The sequence below is a fragment of the Peromyscus leucopus genome, chromosome 3 (genome assembly GCF_004664715.2).
Source record: "Peromyscus leucopus breed LL Stock chromosome 3, UCI_PerLeu_2.1, whole genome shotgun sequence".
NCBI classification, from domain to species: domain Eukaryota; kingdom Metazoa; phylum Chordata; class Mammalia; order Rodentia; family Cricetidae; genus Peromyscus; species Peromyscus leucopus.
In genome coordinates, this window is record NC_051065.1 from 153,573,992 (window position 1) to 153,586,349 (window position 12,358).

Here is a 12,358-nt window from a genome sequence, read left to right on the forward strand (position 1 = left end):
TCCTGCCTCCAAGACCCTGCCTTGAGCTTCTGCCTGGCTTCCCTCAGTGATGAACTGTGACCCGAGAGTTGTAAGATGACATAAGTGATTTCTTTCCCACCCTGCTTTTGGTCATGGTGTTTTATGACAGCAATAGGAATTCTTACCTAAAACCCATGCTTACACACACACACACACACACACACACACACACACAGACACACAGACACACAGACACACACACACACACACACACACACGCACACGAGGGAAGAAGGAGAGTAAATAAATAAATATAAAGTTTTAATTTAAATAAAGGTGCTTTTATATGTAAACAATTATTACTGTTCATGTTATTATTTCTGACTTACCTCATCCTATATTAATCAGGCTACTTTTTGCTTAAAGATGCCTAATTACCATAGACTAAGTCACTTTACACTTCGTCAGCCTTGGTGACAGACATAGCTTCAGGCTGGAGCCCTGGCTCTGTGCCCAGGAATTACATGTGCTCAGGGGTTCTGGCTCCCTGCAGTTGGTTAACTGGAGTATACTTCTTGCTTTGAGATAAGTAACGGCCCATAATTCCTGGAGTGGAGACCCCTCTGGCCGTGCTCTGATGGGTTGTGGTGGTGGTGGTGACGAGGCTGGTTTTTGTGTGTGCTCATGCACATAGTGTCGTGAAGAACAGGTGGAGATGACCGTGGCCTGCTCAGCCACCTGCTTCCCACTGCCCTGAATCTAATTAATCTCCCCTTGCCAGATATCTGTTGGTTCTGAGCCAACTGCAGGGAGCTTGGTGTTGACCTAGTCAATCAGGCAGAGCTGGGATCTAGACTCAGTACAAGGGAGTCGTCAAGGCTGGGATAGTGAGGAGAATGGTAGCATTCTGGAATGTTCCTAAACTTGGGCAGACGAGCAAGTAAGTGTCAAGTAGGACGTTCTTGAGAAGAAATCTCAAGATCGTTTTAACAGTCCTGAGAATGAAATGATGAAGTCTATATGGAAAAAGGACAATGTGAGTGTTTAGGCAGGGTGACGAGGAAGTCTCTGAGTCCATTGACATGAGGACACAGTGCTGTGGAGGTGCTGGGCTTTCTCACAGGAGGCCTCCGGACTCTTCAAGATCAAAGTCCTCAAGCTGTCTACAATGGAGTCATTTCAAAATTGTTGTTACTACATCACGGTAAGGGGAGCAGACCCTTGGAAGGTCCGCCAGGACAAACCATCAGCTTTCTGTAATACTGTCGCCGAATGAATATAAAAAGTTAAGAGGCACCTTGTAAAGGGCCGCACGTTCGCTTGCCTGCCCCACCCCCATCTCTCTGTGCAAGCACAGCCCAGGTGCCCTGTGCAGCGAGGCTGAATTTCTGAGGAGGTGGTAGAAGGGAACTAATAGGATTATCTGCCAAGGATGCCTGCCAAGATCAGCGCATTGCTGCTGACGGCTCCCACTGCCCTCCGTCCAGCGCAAGCATTTGCTCCCCATAGTGAAATGGTTTTAATAAGCTATGTGAAGCCAAGTATTATTAAATAAATTATGTCAATTTGAAGCTCTGCCTGGGTGGGCTTCACGTCAGCCCCACTTGGGATTTAGCGGGGCGGATGAAGATGCGTCGGCGAGGATTACCATGTGCCCTTAGGTGCTGTTTTAATCCCAAATTGTTGAGTCTTCCTGAGCCTCCTTTGTGGACAAATAACACAGTGATTGTCCAGGGAGCTAACAGGTGCAAATCCCCGCGCATGGTGTCTTGTCACATACAGGCTGCTCGCTCGGGCCAGTGCCATTGGTGTCACTGCTAATGCTGTCATTAGACTGTCAGTCATCGAACAGGGTAATGATGTAAAGCATCACGTGTCTTAGCCATTTTGTCCGTTGATGATGAGATTGGGAAGTTAGAAGGGTCAGAGTCCAAAAAAGCTGTGGCAATTCCTGGAGGGGGAAAAATGAAGAAGGGAGAAAGGAAGTGCTGGGTGTGACAAACTGTAGTCCTGGGACAGCCCTTCCACAGCTTTATCAGTGCAAATCAGGCCATGTGCAAATGCCATTTCTATGAAGCCAAGGTTTTATTCACAGCCAGTAAAGGGATTCAGATGTGATGACCAAGAATATTAAGAATGAAAATGGATTGAACTTTACAACTAGTAAATCTGAATATTTGACTCTAAGATAATGAAATTCTCTCCCTTTGTTCCTTTAAAAATCTCAAAACATGATTAACTATATACACATCAAAAACACGAGAGTGCGCCAGAAGCTGATGAGAGTTGCTAAGAGTTGTGTGATGGGATCTGACATGAAAGGAATCCCCACCAAGTGTTACTTCCCCAGTGTCGGCCCCAGAGGCCATCACTCCATCCACTAGACACAGTGTTGTCAGAAGCAAGGGGCAGGAGGGTTACACTAACCACTGTTTCTCGAAGAACAGAGCCAAGCAGTACCCCTCCCCCTGGATGGACAACACGGGGTGGATGTAGTTTCACTCTTATCATCTTCTTTTAAACCCATAAGGAAGTTGTTTAATGCTTCCAGGAACTGGGTGGCCACAGGATAGCACAGCCATTTGTGGTTGCTGGCCTCAGTTCTCCTGTCGGGATGTCCTGGTCTGCTCTACACACACTGATACTGGACTTGAAATAGGAAAATATGGACTGAGTTCCCTTGGCACTAATAAAAGAAGAGGAGGAGGTGTGGATGTGAGCGGTGAATTGTGGGGAGAGGAAGAAGTGAAGGCTTGCCCAATGTCATGTGACCAACCAGGAAGTGGAACAGAAAGCAAGGGTGAGCATGTTGGTCACAGTTATGCGATTACCAACAAGGGTGATAGAGATAATCTAATCCTCAAACATCGCAAAGCATAGGAGATGGAAGGTTTGGTTCTGGCCTTGTCACATGACTGGCAGAATGTGAAGAAATGTATCAACAGAGTTCAGGCATTGTTTAGTAACTGGGGTGGGGGATCCTTCAGAACCATGACCAACAGAAAGAGTGAAAAATCTCTGAAAGATGATTGACAGCCTGCAAAATAGGACGGCGCCACTCTAACCCACTAGAAGACAACAATGTTCTAAGAGGATCGAGTACCGAGTCTACCTTCCATGCCCTAGCTGAGCAACAGCGTGCATTCAGAGAGCGGCTGAGCTCACTGCAGACAGGACAGCTTACCACATATGACCAGCCTAGAAAAGGATCAGAACTCAATTCCATACTGCAGTTTCCATCAAGTGTATGTCACTTTGACAACACTGTGAAAAAGTTGAAAACTGCAAGTTCAAGCATCACCAGGTAGGGACCCCTGGGGCTGAGTGCCCTTGTAAGAATCTGCTCATTTACATTCCAAGCCCTTTCTATTGGATTTATTTGAATATTGTGCATAGCATTCATGTTTAAGCGACTTAGAGCCGATTTGTTAGATTTCTATTCTATCGATATTTGCTGGCTTCTCACAACGAATATTCCAAAGAGAAACCCCTGAAAAAGTCACAACTGACATCCTTGCTCCCAACCACAGGTTGAAAGTCCACTTGTTACTCACAGGTTCCAAAACGGGGCACTGCTGTGCCATGGGGACCACATGAAGAGCACTGTTTCCCTGGAAGGCAGAAGGAAGGAAAGCGAAAGAAAGGCAAGCAGATTTCGTTTGGGTTGTTTGACAACCTCAGCCTGTCGTCATTGGTTGGTTTGCACTTGACAGGAGATTTGGCAAGCATTAGCTAGCCCTGGGAGGAACCGTCAGGGTCAGCAAGGTTCCAGATGCCAAAGCCTCAGAATACAGAAAAGACAAGACACGGTTCAAACACCTTCTGGAAACATTTCTCTTGTCAAACACCCCTGTTCATTGCCTGCCTCAGCAAAATCACACGTGAAAGAGTACCGATCGCTAGACACCGCCAGCTTGCGTGCTTGGCCTGTTAGCCATCATGGCCAGGTGTTGACAGAACCTTCTGTCTATACTTCTGCTTCTAGCCCAGCATCTCCAGCTGTCTGTGTCCACCTCTGAGCCAGGATCGGCCTGTGAGTGGTCAGTGAAATCTCAGCGGGCAACTCCAATGGCCCTAGGCCCTGCACAAGGGCAACCATCTGGCTTGGATTTAGTCAGCACCAAAATGAGTATAGGGTCTTGTCCAGGGGCTCCTGAGGCATCACCTTAGGTACCATTACCACCGGCAACTTGGTTGCTAGGTAACTTTCTCTGTGTTCTTCTTTGTTTGTTTGTTTTGTTTCTAGATTCTGAGAGCTGAACCTAGGGTTTTGCCCTGAGCTACATCTCTAGCCCTAGCTTTTTACACACCCGACTCCCACACTGATACCATGCCCAAACCCTGTCACCAAGAGGTGGTCTTTTGTGCCTCTAAGCTGTCATCCCCTCTAGCCCCACCCCACCCCCAGCCTGTCTGGTCATTGAACACTCTCATCTTAATGATAATAGGATGCCTACCCATGCTGTAATTTTTAATCTGGAAGTTGGAAAGAGAGCAAAAGGTGTCTCAATCCATGAAGGGAACCCAGTTACAGCCTGTATGTATGTGGATAGCTTGGTTAAAATTTCATAACACAAATACCCTGTTGTTTTCTTAAACGCCACAATCTGGGGCCCGTCAGCCTTCCTAGTTCCCAGTGAACGGTTGGCAGAGATCTCTCAACTATTTGCTTAATAATTTGTTTAAAAGTATAGTGTTACAGCTGGGGGACTGCTTGCCTTTTGTTTGTTAGTATTTCTGTAAGAGTCGTGCTACAAGCAAGGATTGTTTCTCCTTCTGGAGGCTGCGGAGAGGATTTGGATTTCTGTCTTCTTGGGGCTGCAGGCAACTGGTTTTACAGGCCACCCTAGCTCTGTGGACTGCCAGTCCCCTTTCTGGCCTGTGCTCTGGTTTACCCAGCTGTGCCAGTAGGAAAGGAAACAGCTGGACATAAACAATCACACTGCTCCTGCCAGGTACAAAAGGGTTCGTGTTGCTCTTTTGGGCATTTCTGGCTTCTTTGAGAAAGCAAAATAAAACAAGTTTATAACGAGCAAAGTCTTATGAACTGTGACCGCTTTTAATCATAAACAGACAGTTTATCCACTAGAATCACATGACTCAAGAATCTGCCTTTAGAAGAGTGATCATTGTAGTTTCAAGAGAGGGAGGGGAGGGGGAGGGAGGAAAGAGAGAGAGAGAGAGAGAGAGAGAGAGAGAGAGAGAGAGAGAGAGAGAGAGAGAGGAGGTGAACTCACAGCTCACTTCCCAAGGGCTTCCTGGCACCGGAGAAAGCCACTGGCCTAGGTCTGCTTGCTGCTGAGCGGCTGTTGGCTCACCGACAATGTTCACAGGATGACAGGGCAGGCACAGAATGGTAGAGATGTCCAGCAGGGGATGTCTGCAGTCTAGAACTGAACCATGTCCAGACATGTGGCTGCCTCTGTGACTGAGAAAGCTGATTGGCTCTGGAAGGTTGGCTGGGGTGGGGTCGAGAGGGCATTAGGTAGTTTTTCCGTTTCTGAGCTGTCCATACCCCTTGAAGAGGGAGAAAAGCCCTCCAGTCCTGGCTCCTTGGTTGATTGTCCCTGGTCGGTTGGGAGGTGAGTACATGAAAAGCTCCACACAGGAAGGGCATGGCAGCCTGCAGAGGTGGGGGAATGATCAGGGGAAACTCCAGATAAATGAGGCCCTGAGAAGTACCAGGACTGTTCCTCTGCGGCCTCTGCGGCCCCTCTTCAGCATCCCCGCTGCCTGCCTAGCTCACCTGCCCTGACTGCAGGGATTTGCGCTTGTGCAGGTGGAGAACCCATACTCCCCAGCTTAGGGAAACTCCTTGCATCTTCCTTCCTTACTGGCAACCAAGAGCCCTGTCAACTGCTTCCACTGCGCATCCCCCTCCAATTTAGGAGAACCCCAGCCACTAGGCAGCCAGTCCGCGCCCGCCTGGAGAGCGCCCTCTGCCGGTGCTGGTAGGGCTGGCAGTGTGGCTGCCTGGTCTCAATCCTGGGCAAGACACGTCAATCAATCTGACTGCCCACCAACACTGGAGCCACCTTAGGTGCCCACGGAAGACAGCTGTTGACTCTGCTGGAGTTTGCACCGACATGTTGCTTATTAGCAGTCCATTCTACTAGATGCTGGCTGTCAGAAATGGCTTCCTGAGGTCTCTCTCTGTTTCTCCTACCTCTTACCTTCTCACCTCACTTTGGACGAGGACAGCTAGGCTTCTCATGACAATCCTGAGGTGTTTTAACAGAATTGACATCTAACCCAATTCTCCTCTTCCTGAACCTTCCTGGGTCTCTTGTATCCCAGCAAACCTATTCTCAGACCCCTCTCCACTCTAGTATCCAGTTCACAGGAATTGTAGGTTGGGTTTGACCAGTGTAGCTCAGGGACGGGCTGGAACCTCTGCCCCTGGGGCGTATAGGCAGAGGCACAGCAGTTACACGCAGGAACTCCCACTTGCAATACATTTCAAATTCATGTTCAATTATCTTATTTTCTATATGCTTCTAGCTAATCTCACACTCGTTCGCCATCAAACATTTCACTCCTACTATGAGGCAGGCAGTTGCAATGACTTAAGACTTAAGGGTAAGTCCACTTAAGACTTGCAGGGTAAGTCCACAACTTACATGCTAACTTACCCTCGGATTTATCATGTCCATTGAGTCATCTGCAGGTTACATGTCCCTCATCCAAGAAACCCTAAATGCTAGAATAATCTGATTTTAACTTTGGAACATTGTGGATGTCCAACTTGTGAAGTCTTTGAAAATACTCCAGAATCCAATCAAACCCCAAATCTGAAGTACTTCTCACCTGGTGATAAGGGATACTCAGATTGTACACAGACCATGTGGGACACTGAATTTTGTAGAACTCAGTATGTACATGAGCACACCATCCGTGAACGTTGCAGGTAGCTTTTCTTCATCCTACGCTTCTCAACACCACAGCCATTTTAATATTCCTTCACAGAGGCTGTCCAGCTACGGCTGAGCTTCTGGGCTCAATATCCATTAATACCCTTCACAGCACAGTGGTCCACCGATGGCCAGCACTTCTAGGAAGCACCCACGAAGAGATCTTAGCATGATGTCTTTACCTTGTCACATGGCAAGAAATCCAGACACCAAGGCCACCACCTTTGTCTGATATGCAGCCTACTAATTGCATTCGTGTTCTGCCCCGCTGGGTGGTTTATACATGACCCCCTCCGTTGTCTCTCATTGTCCCGAGACCTCTGCTGCACAAAGGACTCTCGGTTGTGCTCCAGGGTCTGCTCCCCCCCCCCCCCCCCCCCCCCGTTCAAACAGGAGCCAGAGGCTGCCTCTGGCATCTCATGGCAAGTGAGCACTTTGTTTCTCTCCTGCTCTAGGCAGTGCCCAGTCCTTCCTGGAGTGTCTCGGGTCATGAGCTTTTCCTGTGTCCCTGCGTGTCAGTCTAATAATAGACGGCATTCTTAACAAGGACTTCCTGACCGTCATTATAAATTGCCCTGCAGTGGTTTTGAGTTGTTATTGCTTCTTGCATCTCTTGTTTTTAGCACACTGAACACCACTCTCTGGGCTGTGCCTGAATATGTGTGTTATGTGTGTATGGTGTGTGACCGAGGTGCCTGATTTGCATACATTTTATAACTCGTGTTATGTACTAGAATATCTAATAAAAAGGCACATACTTTAAATTTGAAGAAAGTGATTTCCGAGGCTTGCCTGTGTTCTTGCAGAGGAGTGTGTGAACGGTAGGTGTGGCATGGTTTATCAGCTCCATCCCAATCTCTAGGTCTCATTAATTCATGGACTGAAACTTGGGGCTGAGTCATCTCAAATATTCCTCCCAACTCCTCCAGTGTGCCCAGGCTATCACTCATAAATAAGCTCCACTGTCTGAGATCCATGTGTGTACTTACATTAGTTCTTGGAGTTTTTTTTTTTTTTCTAAAAATGCTTAGGTCCAGAGAGGTTCTGGATTTCAAATTTTGGAACATTTGCATACACATAAAGAGCTATCTTAAAGATGGGAGGCAAGTCTAAACCTGAACTCATTTTATGTTTTCTGTGCTCCTTCCCACGAAACCTGGAGGTCATTTTGTGCATTGTTTTTAACATGATTGTGTTCTGTGACATAAGGTCAATACCAAATTCCCTACTTGAACTGATGTATTGGCACTCAAAAAGTTTTGGATTTTTAAGCATTTGAAGTTAATATTTTCAGATTAAAAGTGTTTAGCATGTACTACTACTAATAATGGCAATAATAATTTTTAATTAATCAAGATTTTATTTAAAAATTTTCATACAATGTATTTTATTATATTCTTTCTCCTCACCCATCCCAGATTCTCCCCACTTCCCTACCATCCTAATTTTGTTTTTTAAATCTCAAATAACAGGGAAAAAATCAACAAAACAAAAGTCTTAGAAGGAAAAAACAAACAAACAAACAAACAAAACATGGAGTCTGTTTTTGGGCATGGGGCCTGCCCCAGAGTGTGGCTGATGTACTCAGTGACGCTCCATTGGAGAAAACCCTTTCCCATCAGGTACCAAAAACATGGAATTCTTCAAGAATTTGCAAGTCTGCTTTGCACAGGGGCCATGCTAATCTTCTCTGTAGTGTCCAGTTTTAGTATGCACGCTGCCAAAGCAAGCATGGCTATGATTTGAACTACTTGAATATACAGCTGATGCTTTAATTTAATGGTTAAATTCTTAGACCTATGGAACTGACACATGTTCTCATTTGTTGTTGAGAAATTATTGAGGCTCAATATGTCCAAGTTTCTTTCATAAACAGACATCTCACTATGTGGCATCTAGAAAGCCAGTTACATTAGAATTCATCACATTCTCCAGCCAGGACCTACACTTATGGGACGCTCCCCTCCCCCACCCCGAGTAGACTTGTAGGACTAGAATTGTATGGTTCAGTATCAGGTGCGGGAACCACTTCTCCCAAATGACTACTAAGCAGAGGAAATATGGCCCACCTGAATTCAGAGGTATTAAGTATGTGGGATACATACTGAAATGTCCATAAATGCAAAACACTTCAATCACACAGTTTTTATACCCATCCCATGTGGAAATTATACTTTGGATAGGTCAAGTTGAGTGATGTGTATTATAAGCACTAATGTTACCTTTCTAAAAATACTTCTTGACAAGGTTATGGGGAAGCCACAATGTCCAAGTGAGCGGTGTTGGTGGTGACTGTATTGTTTCCCTGTCAGACAGAACCAACTGACAGGAGAGCTTAGATTTTGATCTCTGTTTTGTTGTTCAGCTTTTCAAGACAAGAAAGTCAACAAGGAAAGAAAAAGAAACATCCAAAGAAATATTCCCCACAACTCAGACCAGAACACTACCTATGTAACAGTTCCTTGATGCTTCATCTAGGGTTATCTTCCAGGCTACATTGCAGTGGTTTCTAGAGAAAAATAAAATATTATTAATTTTTATCATTTTATTAGTATGAGAGAAAGTGAGAGAGGAAAAAGAAGAAAGAATAAAAATTTTAATGTAGATTAGCAAGATAGAAAGATTCCTTATTTGAAAAAAAGAAAATACAATCTTGAGATGTATTTTCACACTTACTTTAGGAACACAGAGAGTGTTCAGCAAGGGGACATACCTTCCTGCTCTGTCCAGTCCTAAGCCACTGGTCCCTAAGAGCCCTCCCAGCCAACCCTGGGAGCAAGTTCTTAGTCTGAAGGTTGACCTTCCCAGATGACCTCATCACTAGGCAGCCAGGAACGGCTTCCCAACAGCTCCACATTTCAACAGCTTCCAGAGATCCCCAGCATCCTTAAGCCATTTTATATAAGTTAAGAGACCACTGACTGCTTAGACAAGCTCCGGGGTTTCCTGACTGACTCACAATGAAAAGGAGTCAAGGCCTTGAAGGAGACCAGTGCAAGGCTAAGGGCACAAGACTCCAGAGACCAGTGCAACTCATCCCAAAGCCTTGGCAATGTCTAGAAAGAGATAATAATGCCCTGGAAGTGGAACAGATCATGCCTCTACATGTTTGTGTAAAGGTCGTGTCTGGGCCATACAACATTTTATAACTAGAACCCCATAGAAAACCCCCATCACATGGAAAATACGTGGATATGGTCTGAGAGTAGGAAGCAGATGGAGAGTCGCAGTCACCATAGTGACAACAGGAAGCTGCATGTGAGCACAGGGTGTGAGGTGTGGAAACAGAGGCTCGTCTACATAGAACACTTCTTCCCTTTGTCACCGTGTCGGTTGCTTCTCTCGTTGTGACGAGAAGAGAAGAGTTTATAGACTTGGGTTTACAGACCGAAGAAATTTCATCTGTCATCATGAGGGAGATGCGGTGGGTGGCTCGGGGATGGCAGGAATGTATGGCGACTGCTTCCTCCCCTGTCAGCAGACCAAACAAGCATGGCTGGGGCAGAAAACAGGGCCAAGCCATAAACCACAAGGTCCCCAAAGCTCCTCTTCCTCCTGCTGGGCCCCATCTCTCAAAGGCTCTACAAGGCTCCCGAACAGTGCCACCAGTTATTCAAACATGAGTCTGAGGGGATATTTTATATCTGAACCATAACAGCGAAATACAACCCAGGCTGATTCTGGACACGAGTGATAATGATTTTCTTAGAGCAGGGATGGGCCAGGCTGGGGAGACACACAGGGTGGTCGGTGCTCAGGTCAAGGCTGTGTGGGTTTCAGACTTCTTCTCAACATTGTGTGCCCCTTAAGTCTTGGCCCTTGGAAGGTGGTGTCCATTGGCTTCATCCTCAGTCCCAGGCCTAGCCAGGAAGATTGTCAAATATGTACTTGAATGTTGATTATTTAGTTCCTAGGAAAGCCTTATGGTTCCAGCACTAACTCCATTTTGTAGATAGGAGAAACCAAGGCTCAAGCCCAAAGTCGCATGGTAAATAAGCTCACACACTTGGCCTTGCTTGATTAAGAGCCTACAATTTGCTTAAAATCATTTGAATTTTTTTCTGAGCATTAAAACAGTTCTTGAGGTAGATGGAGGAATCTGGCTAGCCACTGCTTGGCCACTTACTGGCTTTTTGACTTGAAACCAAATACTTGATTTCACTACAATTCAAGTTTCACAGCTTTAATTTGGGAGAGGGCAACAATAGAGTATACATAAATTTATTATAAAGATTAACACAAGAAACTGGCGAGATGGCTCAGAGGTTAAGAGCACTGGCTGCTCTTCCAGAGGTCCTGAGTTCAATTCCCAGCAACCACATGGTGGCTCACAACTGTCTGTGACTCCAGTTCCAGGGAATCCAACACCCTCACGCCAACATGAATCAGACAAAACACTAATGTACATAAAATAAAATGAAATAAAATAAAACCAATTAACACAAGAACTGCATTAAAATGCTCAGCAAGTACTTGACATATGGTAGAGATAGAAAATACCAAATATATATGTGTGCGCACACTTGCACATATGTTTGTGTCCAACACACACAAAAAAAGAACAGGACATCATTCTCTGGATAGAATGTTTCCATGCCCCCAGATGCCTTGGGCATAGGATTATCCTGGAGGAGCTCATAATCTGGAGGTAGACAGGCAAAGGGAAAGTATGTATGTATGTATGAATGACATGCACAGAGGCCATGGTCGTGGCAACAGGAAGTTTCTAACATTGAGGGAGACTGGGGGATCAAGGAAAATGACCTGGGAGAGGGGTCATCAAGGACCAGCCTGAGTCTTCTCCGCAGAAGCAGCAGCTACAAAAGAGCTCTTGGGAAGTGTGAGCTGGCTCCAGGATTTGCAGGGGTAGGACGAGGAAATGAGTGGAGAGGGACTTGGAAAGGGCCAAATAGTGGGAAGGGAAATGGTTGTCCTGGAGCTGTGAGGTGAGCACCAAAGATTTTTAGTCGGGAGTGTGAACTGGGCCACATTTGGTCATGAAAATGTATTTTGAAATGACAGTTTCCCCAGGCTAGACACAGGACCCTCGTACCCTGATTTAGAGAGCACCTTCCAATCTAGTGACCATGTGTGCAACCCTCTAAAGCCAGAGAGTGGTGATGACTTAATCTACCTCAGAATCTTCTTTCTCAGGCCTGAACTTTGACACACAGCTGCTGTGTCTCTTTCCTACAGAGGGCCTTCCCATGCCTACCCCTACCCATCCACTTCCTATTTTTCCAAACATGTTGCCATAGAAACAGGGAAGAGCCTCCGTGGTGCTGGAACCCATTGCAGCTTGACTTCTGAGTGGCTACCCTGGAGGTCTAGGGCGGCATAGAACAGGAAGGTGAGTAGATGGTTGCTCCATCCTGCCTGACCAAGGGCTCCTGGGAACTGAGAGGGAGTGGGTGACTTTTGAGGGGAACACCACTTCAGGAAGAAATGACTGTGAGTCCGTTATGAAGGGGTCTCTCTGGTGTGGG

General features: G+C 46.1%; 1 long non-coding RNA gene and 1 other non-coding gene across 2 annotated transcripts; both read right to left on the reverse strand.

Annotated features, from left to right (window-relative positions):
• Positions 1-1,461: 1,461 nt before the first annotated feature.
• On the reverse strand, positions 1,462-4,090 carry LOC119087564. Its single transcript, XR_005091025.1, has 2 exons — positions 3,516-4,090; positions 1,462-1,912 (listed from the first exon to the last, which is right to left on the reverse strand). It is a non-coding gene; the product is annotated as an uncharacterized LOC119087564 (long non-coding RNA).
• A 4,409-nt stretch (positions 4,091-8,499) lies between these two features.
• Positions 8,500-8,605, reverse strand: LOC114689694. Its single transcript, XR_003733954.1, has one exon. It is a non-coding gene; the product is annotated as a U6 spliceosomal RNA (small nuclear RNA).
• Positions 8,606-12,358: the final 3,753 nt, after the last annotated feature.